The following is a 12,865-nucleotide window of genomic DNA, read 5'->3' as shown; positions in this document are numbered from 1 at the left end:
ACCTTAAAATTAGTTGTTCAGGCAATTGTTATTCAGGCACAATTGTAGTTTAGACAGTAGTTCTTCAGTACTTAGTTGTAGAGACTTTTTAGTTGTTTAGCAGTAGTGGTTTAGGCTATAGTTATTTAGGACCTATTTGTTCTGTCACATATTCGTATTTAAGGCATACTGCAGGCTCTTCTTCAGGGCTCAATTCATTTATGACCAGAAATCAAACAAAACCGTGCAGTAGAAATTCACCTAATCCTGACTCAATTAGTTAGTTGTAAAAGTAACATAATTCTTTCAGGGCCTTTGAGGGGTGCACAATTACAAAATCTGAAACCAGATAACCTGGATTCAGTACTGCTGTTTCTGCTTGTCTAAATTGTGTGATTATAGGCAAACATTTTACTACACACAGCCTCCTTTTTCTTTATTATCACGTAGGTGCGCACTTACAAATACTTGAGTTCAGGATATGCGTTGTAAAAGCAACTCTGACGTTTGATTGAATGGATAAAATGAGCTGTATCTATAGTAAAAGTCTAGGCCACATTTAGCATTTACATGACTAATGACTTGCCTCTCAGTTCGCTAATGGCATTGTTGCTGGGGGACATGTCATTAATATTTCTAAGTTCATGTTTAAAAACTATCACTTTTAATACACTTCTGTCTATGCAGTGATATTATCTGAGGCTAATCATAGTATTGGAGCACTCGTAGACGTATTGTAGCATATAGTGTTTTGGCTAATGTATTATCTTTGCCAGTAGTCAAATTCAATAGTCCATATTTTCTCCTCTTCAAATAAGTAATCAGGAACACAAAAGAAGTGGTGAAGTTCCTTTTATTGTTTTCACGCAGTCATATAAAATACTGATGGTTCAGCCAGCACATGTTTCATCTGCCAATGGACTTTGTCTGATTGCCCTGTTAATTTGCTGGTATATCCACCTTTATTTGTGATTTGGGTTGAGTACACAGGGCCATCATTCACTTGATAAAATGATTTGTAAAAGGTGAGGACTGGAAACATGAAGTCATGCGTACCAGCACTGATTTGACAATCCTACCATCAAGTCTTCTTTTAGCAGAGATGAAGAAAATTGAGTGTAGTGAAAACACATTTAAAGTAAGTAATATGAGGACAGGGGCTCCAGGGCGTTGTGTTGTACATGACCGTAGTTGAGTTTCCAGGGAGAACTACCAGGCCCAGGTGGGCCTGGGTGAATCGTACCTTCAAGAGGGCATGTTTGGGATGTAAAATCCCAAAATACATTCTTGCTTTGGTAGATGGCTCCCCTGAATCAGGTCTGCTACCTCTGTGTCAATTTTTCTCATTGTTCACAATTCATTAAGAGCTTTTAACATTCATTTGTTTGGAGCGGAAACTTTAGAATTTATTAGTGACTGGATTGCCAACAAAGTAGTAAATCGGCAATCATAGAAGTACTTCTTGAATCTGTGCAAATTTACTACTTCTTGGAATTCACAAACATTGCAGTAGTATGCTTGGAAAGCTGCACCAGTCCAGGGTTTCAAGGGATGCTGTTGGCAATCACTCAAACGGTGTTGGAATGTATTCTTGCAAAAAGTCTAACCAGTGACAATCACTCGGGGCAGCATTCTAACTCATCATTTTTTGCCCACTGTGTCACTATAGAGAGAGGCCAACCTATTGCAGATCAGTACTGATAGTGGTCTTCATGAAAACAGCCCATCCTGAACCTTGGCCATCTCAATTCTCCACCCTGCAGCCCACTGCGTTTTTAGTTAGGATAGTTGATATTCATCCTCTACCCCTGAATTTCACTGAGTAAGCTGTGTTCCTGAATTTTTTAAAGAGAAATGCTGTCTGTGGAAAAATAGTGCACATAGCAGCTAAAAACGAAACCGCCATGCTCTGAAGAATTCCCATGGATTATCAAACAACAGATAGTACATGTTAGGTATTAGAAATGGGGTCTTTGGTTGACAGTCAGGTTACCCCCTGTTCAAGCAAGGACCCTCACTCTAGTCAGGGTAAAGAGAATCACCCTCAGCTAACCCCTGCTCACCCCCTTGGTAGCTTGGCAGAGCAGTAGGCTTAACTTCAGAGTGCTAGGTGTAAAGTAGTTGTACCAACACATACAGTAACTTAATGAAAACACTGCAAAATTACACAACACAGGTTTAGAAAAATAGGAAATATTTATCTAAAGAAAACAAGACCAAAACGACAAAAATCCACAATGCACAAATCAAATTATCAATAAAAATGCAAAAGAGTCTTTAAGTAGTTTCAAACACACACTAACGCTGTTAGTGTGAAAAAGTACCTTGGGTGTGTCAAAAATAACCCCGCACGGGCGAGTGCGCATCAAAAAGGGCTTGCGATGCGTTGATTCCACTCACGAGTGGGACCTTGCATCGTTTCTCCTTTCACCGGGTCGGGCGCGTCGTTTCTTCTCTCCGCAGGAGAGCGATGCGTCGAACCGGTCAGCACTCTCGGGTCCAGGCAGGCCTTGCGTTGTTTTTCCATGCCCAGCAGTACTTGAGTTGGAAAACCAGCCACACAATGATCCGAAAACCCCGCAGCGCGGGTTGTGATCTCCCAGCCTCCGTCAGCAATGCTGCGCGTCGTTTCTCCTGCTCCGTGAGTGGATTTTTTGGTCGCATTTCCTGTGAGCGTCGATTCTCAGCTGCGGAGCCGGCGGCACGTCGCTTCTTCCGCCGCAGATTGGAGTTGTGTGCGTGGATTTCCTTGTCTTTAGGCTGCCAGATTCTCCTATCAGGGTCCCAGGAACTGGATGGGCACCACAGGGCAGAGTAGGTGTCTCTCCAGAGACTCCAGGTGCTGGCAGAGAGAAGTCTTTGCTGTCCCTGTGACTTCAAACAACAGGAGGCAATCTCTAAATCAAGCCCTTGGAGATTTCTTCTCAAGATGGAAGGCACACAAAGTCCAGTCTTTGCCCTCTTACTCTGGAAGAAGCAGCAACTGCAGGATAGCTCCACAAAGCACAGTCACAGGCAGGGCAGCTCTTCTTCCTCAGCTCTTCAGCTCTTCTCCAGGCAGAGGTTACTCTTGTTTCCAGAAGGGTTTCTAAAGTCTGTGGTTTTGGGTGCCCTTGTTATACCCAATTTCTCCTTTGAAGTAGGCCTACTTCAAAGTAAAGTCTCTTTTGAATGTGAAATCCTGCCTTGCCCAGGCCAGGCCCCAGACACTCACCAGGGGGTTGGAGACTGCATTGTGTGAGGGCAGGCACAGCCCTTTCAGGTGTGAGTGACCACCCCTACCCTCCCTCCCTGCACAGATGGCTCATCAGGAAATGCAGACTACACCCCAGCTCCCTTTGTCTCACTGTCTAGTGTGAGGTGCAACCAGCCCAACTGTCAAACTGACACAGACAGGGAATCCACAAACAGGCAGAGTCACAGAAATGGTATAAGCAAGAAAATGCTCACTTTCTAAAAGGGGCATTTTCAAACACATAGGTGGTCATTACAACCCTGGCGGACGGTGTTAAAGCGAAGGTAAAAAAATTTGAATTACGACCGTGGCGGAAACCGCCAACAAAGACAGCCACTTTAACACTCCGACCACCACGGCGGTACAGACAAACAGCTTAGCGGTCACCGCCAACAGACAGGCGGAAGTCAGCGTACCGCCCACAGTATCACAACCTACCAATGCGCCACCTTTTCCGGGGCGGATTCAACTTGAACAAAAACACGGCGGAAACAGGACTTCGAAGGAAAAACGCTCACCTCTACACACCACATGAGGAATCAGGACGCCATGGAACCAGAGCTGCACATTTTTCCAGCCCTCATCTTCTTGCTCCTCTACCAGGAGCACGAACGCCGGCGGCGAAGACAACGGTGAGTAGTGCACCTACGACACAGGGGAGGGGGGAGGCAAAAAACAGGGACACACACAAGCAACACCCCCACCCTCACCCACTACAACGCACATATATTTATACATTATAGTTACACCCCCAAGCCCACCCGGAAGAATGCAAAGACAAAAGGAAATGAGTGTAACCATTGTAATATATTAAAATCAAGTATGCAAAAATATATATATACACCATAAACAAAATATACACCAAGCTTAGTAGTCCAGGTAGTGCTCCAATGAAGTCCGTGGAACACAGGGCCCACACGGTTTGGGCGAGGCCCACACAAGATCCCCGACCATGACGGAGAGAACACTGCAGGGGCATCAGAGAGCAAGAAAACAGGCACCTCAGGGGGAGGGAAAGGGGGGGCACCTCAGCCAGTTGAGTGCACAATGCCAAATCCACGAGGGGGCCACATGCCCACTGTTCAATCCTGGGGAGTGCAAAGCCACAGTCTCTCAAGTCTCTACAGTGGGTGGCTTGCCCACTGCTGCATCCTGGGGAGTGCAAGCCACAGTCTCTCAAGTCTCTACAGTGGGTGGGTTGCACACTGTTCCATCCTGGGGAGTGCAAAGCCACAGTCTCTCAAGTCTCTTCAGTGGGTGGGTTGCCCACTGTTCCATCCTGGGGAGTGCAAAGCCACAGTCTCTCAAGTCTCTACAGTGGGTGGGTTGCCCACTGTTCCATCCTGGGGAGTGCAAAGCCACAGTCTCTCAAGTCTCTACAGTGGGTGGGTTGCCCACTGTTCCATCCTGGGGAGTGCAAAGCCACAGTCTCTCAAGTCTCTTCAGTGGGTGGGTTGCCCACTGTTCCATCCTGGGGAGTGCAAAGCCATAGTCTCTCAAGTCTCTACAGTGGGTGGGTTGCCCACTGCTGCATCCTGGGGAGTGCAAAGCCACAGTCTCTCAAGTGGATAACAGTCTCCACTGGTTCTGGAGGGGGACTGGTGCCCAGAGTGCTTCATCCTGCTAAGGATAGAGGTAGTGGATGTGATACCCCACTGGTTCTGGAGGGGGCCTGGTGCCCAGAGTGCTTCATCCTGCTAAGGATAGAGGTAGTGGATGTGATACCCCACTGGTTCTGGAGGGGGCCTGGTGCCCAGAGTGCTTCATCCTGGTAAGGACAGAGGTAGTGGATGTGATACTCCACTGGTTCTGGAGGGGGCCTGGTGCCCAGAGTGCTTGAGGTAGTGGATGTGATACTCCACTGGTTCTGGAGGGGGCCTGGTGCCCAGAGTGCTTCATCCTGCTTGTGACTGACTCAGTAGCGTCAGTGCCCTTGGCGCTCATGGGCCAGCGGTGCTTGTGGTGGCGGTGCCCTGTTCAGCGGTGCTTGAGGCAGCGGTGCCCTGTTCAGCGGTGCTTGGAGCGGCGGTGCCCTGTTCAGCGGTGCTTGAGGCGGCAGTGCCCTGTTCAGCGGTACTTGAGGCGGCGACGCCCTGTTCAGCGGTGCTTGGAGCGGCGGTGCCCTGTTCAGCGGTGCTTGAGGCGGCGGTGCTCTGTTCAGCGGTGATTGAGGCAGCGGTGCCCTGTTCAGCGGTGTTTGGAGCGGCGGTGCCCTGTTCAGCGGTGCTTGAGGCGGCAGTGCCCTGTTCAGCGGTGCTGGGAGCGGCGATACCCTGTTCAGCGGTTCTTGGAGTGGCGGTGCCCTGTTCAGCGGTGCTTGAGCCGGCGGTGCCCTGTCCAGCGGTGCTTGGAGCGGCGATGCCCTGTTCAGCGGTGCTTGAGGCGGCGGGCTCCTTTGCAGCTACTCAGCTGCTGGCGGTCCTCTCTGTCCCAGCGGGGCTTGTGCTGGTGGTCCTCTCTGTCCCAGCGGGGCTTGTGCTGGCGGTCCTCTCTGTCCCAGCAGGGCTTGTGCTGGCGGTCCTCTCTGTCCCAGCAGGGCTTGTGCTGGCGGTCCTCTCTAGCCCAGCAGGGCTTGTACTGGTGGTCCTCTCTGGCCCAGCGGGGCTTGTGCTGGCAGTCCTCTCTAGCCCAGCGGGGCTTGTGCTGGCGGTCCTCTCTGGCCCAGCGGGGATGATGGCGGTGGCCTCCTGGGCAGTGGGGATGATGGTGGTGACCTCCTGGGCAGCAGGGATGATGGCGGTGACCTCCTGGGCAGCGGGGATGATGGCGGTCTCCTCCGCCGCGCTGCTCTTCCCAGACTTGCTGGGTTTCTTGTGGCCCTTCCCCACCTTTGAAGGTGTCGCAGCTGACTCCACACTCCCACCGGGACCCCTGGGAGAGGCTTTGGTGGCTGGAGTCTTCCCCCTCTCCCGCCGGGCACTGGCCAACTTCTGATGCTTGACAGGTGGGGGACTGTCCGTGCTGTGGCTCCATGCCACACTTGCTGCCCTGGTGGCGGTGCACTCCAGATTCCGGTGACTACAGGCACCACTGGTCCCGGAGATGTTGTGGCTGAGGTGCTAGGTTGGGACCTGGAGAGTCGGGACCTAGGAGACGGACGTGGTGGGGGAGGTGTGAGAAAGAGGTCAAGGTTGGACAGGAAAAGTTTTTGGGAGACACTGGGACGGGTAGCTGGAGGGGATTTGGGAGTGGAGGAAGAGGTTGTGGTTGTAGGAGGTGTTCGTTTGGTGACTTTGGGTGAAGGTGCATGTGCTGGAGGCTGTTGTGAGGTGGATGGCTGTTGGGTGGGTGTGTGCCTGCATTTGTATATTTTGGGAGGTGGCTTCACAGACACACTGGGAGCGGACACAGGGGACGTGTGGATGGTAGTGGGGGTGGTGACTGCACGTGAGAGGGGTGTGGTGGTGTGTGTGCTAGTGATGGCAGTAGTGGCTGTAGATGTAGTGCATGCAGGTGTGAGTGTAGACAAGACTGGGAGGGAGGAGGGAGATGAGGAGGAGGGGACACAGTGGAGGCAGTGGATGTTGGTGTGTCTGCATGTGTGTGATGCTTGCGTGAGTGCCTGTGGGATGTGTGGTGCTTATGTCTGCCTGAGCTTCCCTTGGGTGTTGAGGTGTGTGCATGCTGGTCTGAAGGTGTGCTTGGGATAGGCTGGGGTACAGGGGATTGGGTCTGGGTGGAGGAAGTTGGAGGGGGGAGGCTAGAGACGGGGACAATGGCTGCCATCAGTGCTGAGGCCAGAGTCTGAAAAGCTCGCTGAAGGGCCGCCTGACCAGAATGAATGCCCTCCAGGAATGCATTTGTTTGTTGCAACTGCCTTTCTACACCCTGGATGGCATTCAAAATGGTAGACTGCCCAACAGTGAGGGACCTGAGGAGGTCAATGGCCTCCTCACTGAGGGCAGCAGGGTTGACTGGGGCAGGGCCTGAGGTGCCTGGGGGGAAGGTGATGCCCACCCTCCTGGGTGAGCGGGCACGGGGCAAAGGCTGAGGGGCGGCTGGGAGGGCAGTGCTGGTAGGGGGGGTGGCGTCTGTACCTGTAGATGCAGGGGGCACAGATGTTGCCGCCACCACAAGGGAGCTCCCATCAGAGGACGAGACTGTGTCGCTGGTGTAAGCTCCTGTCCCCGCCGTGGAGCTCCCCTCACCCTCTGTCCCACTGGTGAACTCCGAATCCGTAGTTTCGCCTTCCATGGACATGTGGGATGCAGCTCCCTCGTGCTCCCGTGCCACTACTCCTCCGCCTAATGATGCTAATGCACACAAGAACAGGGAGATCACAAAAGGAGAACGAAAGAAGAAAGACATGTTGAGTGCATGCATTACCGCTACCGTTTGCGGACACGACAGACACAGAAGCCCCCTGCACTACGCCACGCTCTCGGCTCCACTGTGCAATCCCTGGGACATGGCCTAATAGGCTATGTACGACATCTGCACACATGGATGACACAGGGGCATGACTAGGTTTACTTGGTACTCTACAGAGGTGGGGTGGGGTGCCACATGGCCTGCCTTAAGGAGGGACCTTGCCTACTAAACTCGCCCTGGCCTAGGGAAACCCACAGCCCACCTCCCCCACCCAGACACCTCCACTGCACGCTAAATCAGCAGGATGAGAGTGTAGTCACCCCCTTGTGGCTGCTGTGATGCCCTCAAGCGCCCTTCCAACTCCGGGTACGCCACCGCCAGGATCCGGAACATCAGGGGGGTCATGGTGCGATGGGCACCCCTCCCACGTTGGGAGGCCATCCCCAGCTGAGCCTCCGCCGCCTTCTTGCTCCAGCGGCGAATGTCCTCCCATCTTTTCCGGCAGTGGGTGCTCTGTCTGTGGTAGACCCCCAGGGTCCGGACGTCCTTGGCGATGGCAAGCCAAATATCTTTTTTCTGGTGAGCGCTGACCTACATGATTTGTACAGGGGGAAGAGAAACTTATTACCAACTTCACAGTCATTGGCCCCCATCCCTACCCTTGGCATGTGGCACAGGCACTCACCGTCATTTCATGCACGCCGCACTCTCTCCACTTCCTTCTTACATCCACCCCTCTCCACACAGGCATAGCCCATAGAGCATGCTCCCAGTGTACTTACCTGTTTGTCTGGAGGACCGTAGAGTAGTGTGTATGGGGGGAGGACCCCATCCACGAGTTTCTCCAACTCCTCTGATGTGAAGGCAGGGGCCCTTTCCCCAGACATTCGAGCCATTGTCTCTTCCAGACCGAGGTCACAGCAGCACTTGCAGTGTAGGTCCTCTCCTGTCGAAGATCAGGTATTGAGTGATTGAACAGATAGAAAATGGCGGTCACGTCCGCGGCGGTGCGTACCGTCACCGCCGGCGTACATCGTCATTGGCTCCTCGGACCCATAGGGTCCAATGTTAACCAATGCAGCATTGCGCCGCTGTCTTCGACCGCCTACCGCAACGGTGTACAATGCCAGCGCAGTTACCTCACATCCCATTGTCCCTCTTTAGAGGTCAGGCAGCCGCCATTTCAGGGGCCCACATGGCTTTATTTGTAACTGCGTCACACATACCTAGGCCTAGACTCTACACACATACAGGCAGCTTTTCGGATTATGATTCATGTTCTGTGTAAGCTGTGGGTACGTACCTCTGAGGTGGTTGACTCTGTGCTCGCTGTTGTCCTTCATAGGCACCGTCCGCTGGGACATGTGAGGAGATGGCGGCATCCTCCAGCGTACAGACCGCTGGTGGACCTATCGACAATGGAGGAAAGACATGTGATCATCACATACAGGCTTGACCGTGCCACAATCCATGAACTGTGTACCCAGCTGGAGCCAGACCTGATGTCAGCTATCCGCCATCCCACAGAAATCCCCTTTCAAGTGCAGGTGCTGTCAGTGCTCCATTTCCTTGCAAGTGGGTCATTTCAAACAACAGTGGCCATAGCATCAGGGATGTCCCAGCTTATGTTTTCCAACGTGTTGTCCAGAGTGTTGTCTGCCCTGCTGAAACACATGCGGAGCTACATCGTTTTCCCTTAGGTGGAGGATTTGCCTACAGTGAAAGGTGATTTCTATGCCCTGGGACATATCCCCAACATCATAGGTGCCATTGATGGGATACATGTGGCTTTGGTCCCCCCGCAGGAGTAAACAGGTGTACAGAAACCGGGAGAGTTATCATTCCATAAATGTGCAGATGGTATGTTTGGCTGAACAGTACATCTCCCATGTTAATGCCAAGTTCCCTGGCTCAGTGCATGACGCCTACATCCTGCGGAATAGCAGCATCGCTTATGTGATGGGTCAACTCTAGAGGCACCGTGTGTGGCTATTAGGTGAGCACCTGGAAGCAAGTCAGTGGGAATGGTTGTCTGGGTCTGGGGATATCCCTACAGGTTAGTGTGTGTCTAACAGTTGTCCCTCGCCTTTTGCAGGTGACTCTGGTTACCCCAACCTGTCATGGCTACTGACCCCAGTGAGGAATCCCAGGACATGGGCAAAGGAACGCTACAATGAGGCCCATGGGCGAACACAGCGGATAATCGAGCGGACCTTCGGCCTCCTGAAGGCCAGGTTCTGGTGCCTCCATATGACAGGTGGATCCCTATTCTATTCACCAAAGAAGGTGTGCCAGATCATCGTGGCCTGGTGTATGCTTGACAACTTAGCTTTGCGACGACAGGCGCCTTTTCTGCAGGGGGATGGTCCAGATGGCGGTGTTGTTGCAGCTGTGGAGCCTGTGGACAGTGAAGACGAGGAAGCAGAAGAAGAGGACATCGACAACAGGGACTCGGTGATCCTGCAATTTTTCCAGTGAGACACAGGTAAGAATACAAACCTGCCTACTACATGTACTTTAACATTACTACCTCTCTACTGTCTGTCGTTTTCACCCAGTGTATGGTCACTGAGTTGTCACTTTCCCTTACGATTTCACAGATGTGGGTCCCACTGTGTGAAATTTGCTTTGATTCCTCATGGACTAGAGCTGTGCGACATAGGTATGTTCACATTACAAATGTAAGAGCTTTTTGCCACAGTAATTGATAATACACTAATTCGAAATCACAGACTGACTCCAGATTGTTTTGTGCTTTAAGGGTGTTTATTTAAGTGCTCAATATTGGAGGGGGTTGCAAAATGGGGAGGGGTGATGGTGGAGGTATGTCCATGGCAGAGTCCAGTCTATTGGTCTCTCAGGTGCATTGCCCAAATGGGCATAGGAAGTGGAGCTGGGGCAGTTTGAATATGGACAAGGTGACAAAGTAGGACAAAAAGATGACATTCAGGGTGGTCTCATTTATTGGCGGGGGTCTTGGCATTGTTCTCTGTCTTTGTCCTGGATCTCAGGGACCGTTTGCGGGGTGGTTCTCTCTCTGCAGGGAGTAGGGTGCTGGTCTGGTGGTCCTGTCCGGTGCCTCCTGTCCACTAGTGCCGGCGGAGGTGGTGGGCAGTTCATCATCCAGGCTAGTGTCAGGGGCCCCTTGTTGTCCCACAGTGTCCCTCCTGGTGTTGAGTACTTCCTTCAGCACCCCTACGATGGTGCCAAGGGTGGAATTGATGGCTCTGAGTTCCTCCCTGAAGCCCTGATACTGTTCCTCCTGCAGCCGCTGGGTCTCCTGAAACTTGGCCAGTACCGTTGCCATCGTCTCCTGGGAGTGGTAGTAGGCTCCCATGATGTTGGAGAGGGCCTTGTGGAGAGTGGGTTTCCTTGGCCTGTCCTCCCCCTGTCGCACAGCAGCCCTCCCAGTTCCCCTGTGTTCCTGTGCCTCTGTCCCCTGAACGGTGTGCCCACTGCCCCTGCCCCCAGGTCCCTGTTGTTGTTGGGGTGGTGGGTTAGCCTGGGTTCCCTGTAGTGGTGGACACACTGCTGATTGACGTGTCCTGGGGACGGAGGTATGGGCCCGCTGGGTGGGTGCTGTTCTGGTGTTTCCAGAGGGGGGAAGCTCTGTGGTGGCCTGTGACTGTGTGATGGGAACCGACTGTCCCGAGGTCCCCAATGGGCCAGGCTGGTCATCTAGATCCAGGTGGACAGAGCTGCTGTCATCACTGTGGGCCTCTTCTGTTGTTGGTGTGGACATGTCTGGACCCTCCTGTGCGGTGATGTTGGGTAGGGGTCCTGCAGGGGTGTAAAAGCATGATTATTGCATCTGTGTGTGCCATGGTGTGCAATGGGTGGTTGACCGTGTACCCCAGTGCTTGCATTCCTGTGTGGGACGTTGTGTGAGGATGGTTTAGGGGGGTGTATGGGTTTGTGCAGTGGGCATGCTTTGGTGTTGGTTGTCCATGCTTTGTTGTTGCATGCAGGGCTTGGTGTTGGGATGTGTGGTTTGTGATATTGGGACATTTGTGAGGAGTTGGAGTGATGGGGGTGAGGGTGAGGGTGGGTGTATGTGATGGCATGCAGGTTGGGTGGGGGATGAAATAGTGAGAGATTTGACTTAGCAGAGTCCATACCTCCTGCTACTCCTGCGAGGCCCTCAGGATGCAGAATCACCAAGACCTGCTCCTCCCATGTTGTTAGTTGTGGGGGAGAAGGTGGGGGTCCCTCGCCAGTCCGCTGAACCGCAAGGTGGTGTCTTGAGACCACGGAACGCACCTTCCCCCGTAGGTCGTTCCACCTCTTCCTGATGTCATCCCTATTTCTTGGGTGCTATCCCACTGCGTTGATTCTGTCCACTATTCTTTGGCATAGCTCCATCTTCCTAGCAATGGAGGTGTGCTACACCTGTGATCCGCATAGCTGTGGCTCTACCCGGACGATTTCCTCCACCATGACCCTGAGCTCATCCTCCGAGAACCTGCGGTGTCTTTGCCGTGCCATGGGGTGGTGTGGGTGATGTGTGGGGTGGTGTGTGTGGTGATAAGTGTGCTGATATGTAGTGGCATGTATTGTGAGGTGCGTGGAAGTTATGTGGGTGATGGTGTTGTGTGCCTGTGGATGCTAGTTTGTTGATGGTGGTGTCTCTCTCTGGCCTTCTCTCAGTGATTCTGGTCGTAGGGGTTTGTGGGTGATGTGGGTGTGTGTTTTATATAGTATTGGGTGTGTGGGAGTGGTGTGTGTATGTGATCAGGTGTGTGTATTTCGATTTGTCCAATGTGGTTGTGTTTTGTAAATGTGTGTGTATTTTGAGCGTGGCGGTGTGTACCGCCAATGGAATACGCGGTTGAAAGACCACCGCGTGGATTCGTGGGTCGTGATGGTGTGGGCGTATTTCTGTTGGCGTGACGATGGAGGTTTTGTTTTCGCCAGTTTATCACTGACCTTTGGTGTGGCGGACTTGTGTGGGTGTCTGAATTTTGGCAGATTCCGTGCTGTGGGTCATAATAGCTGTGGTGGATTTCCACGGGTGCGGCGGTGTGTTGGCGGTGTTCTGCACGGCGGTAAGCCGCTTTTACCGCCAATGTTGTAATGACCGCCATAATCTCAAAATCAACTTTACTAAAAGATGTATTTTTAAATTGTGAGCTCAGAGGCCCCAAACTCCACATGTCCATCTGCTCCTAAAGAGAATCTACACTTTAATCAGATTTAAAGGTAGCCCCCATGTTAACCTATGAGAGGGACAGGCCTTGCAACAGTGAAAAAACTAATTTAGCAATATTTCACTGTCAGGACATATAAAACACATTACTATATGTCCTACCTTAACCATACACTGCACCGTGCCCTTGGGGC

The sequence above is a fragment of the Pleurodeles waltl genome, chromosome 6 (genome assembly GCF_031143425.1).
Source record: "Pleurodeles waltl isolate 20211129_DDA chromosome 6, aPleWal1.hap1.20221129, whole genome shotgun sequence".
In the NCBI taxonomy this organism is placed as follows: domain Eukaryota; kingdom Metazoa; phylum Chordata; class Amphibia; order Caudata; family Salamandridae; genus Pleurodeles; species Pleurodeles waltl.
This window is presented reverse-complemented; position numbering follows the sequence as displayed.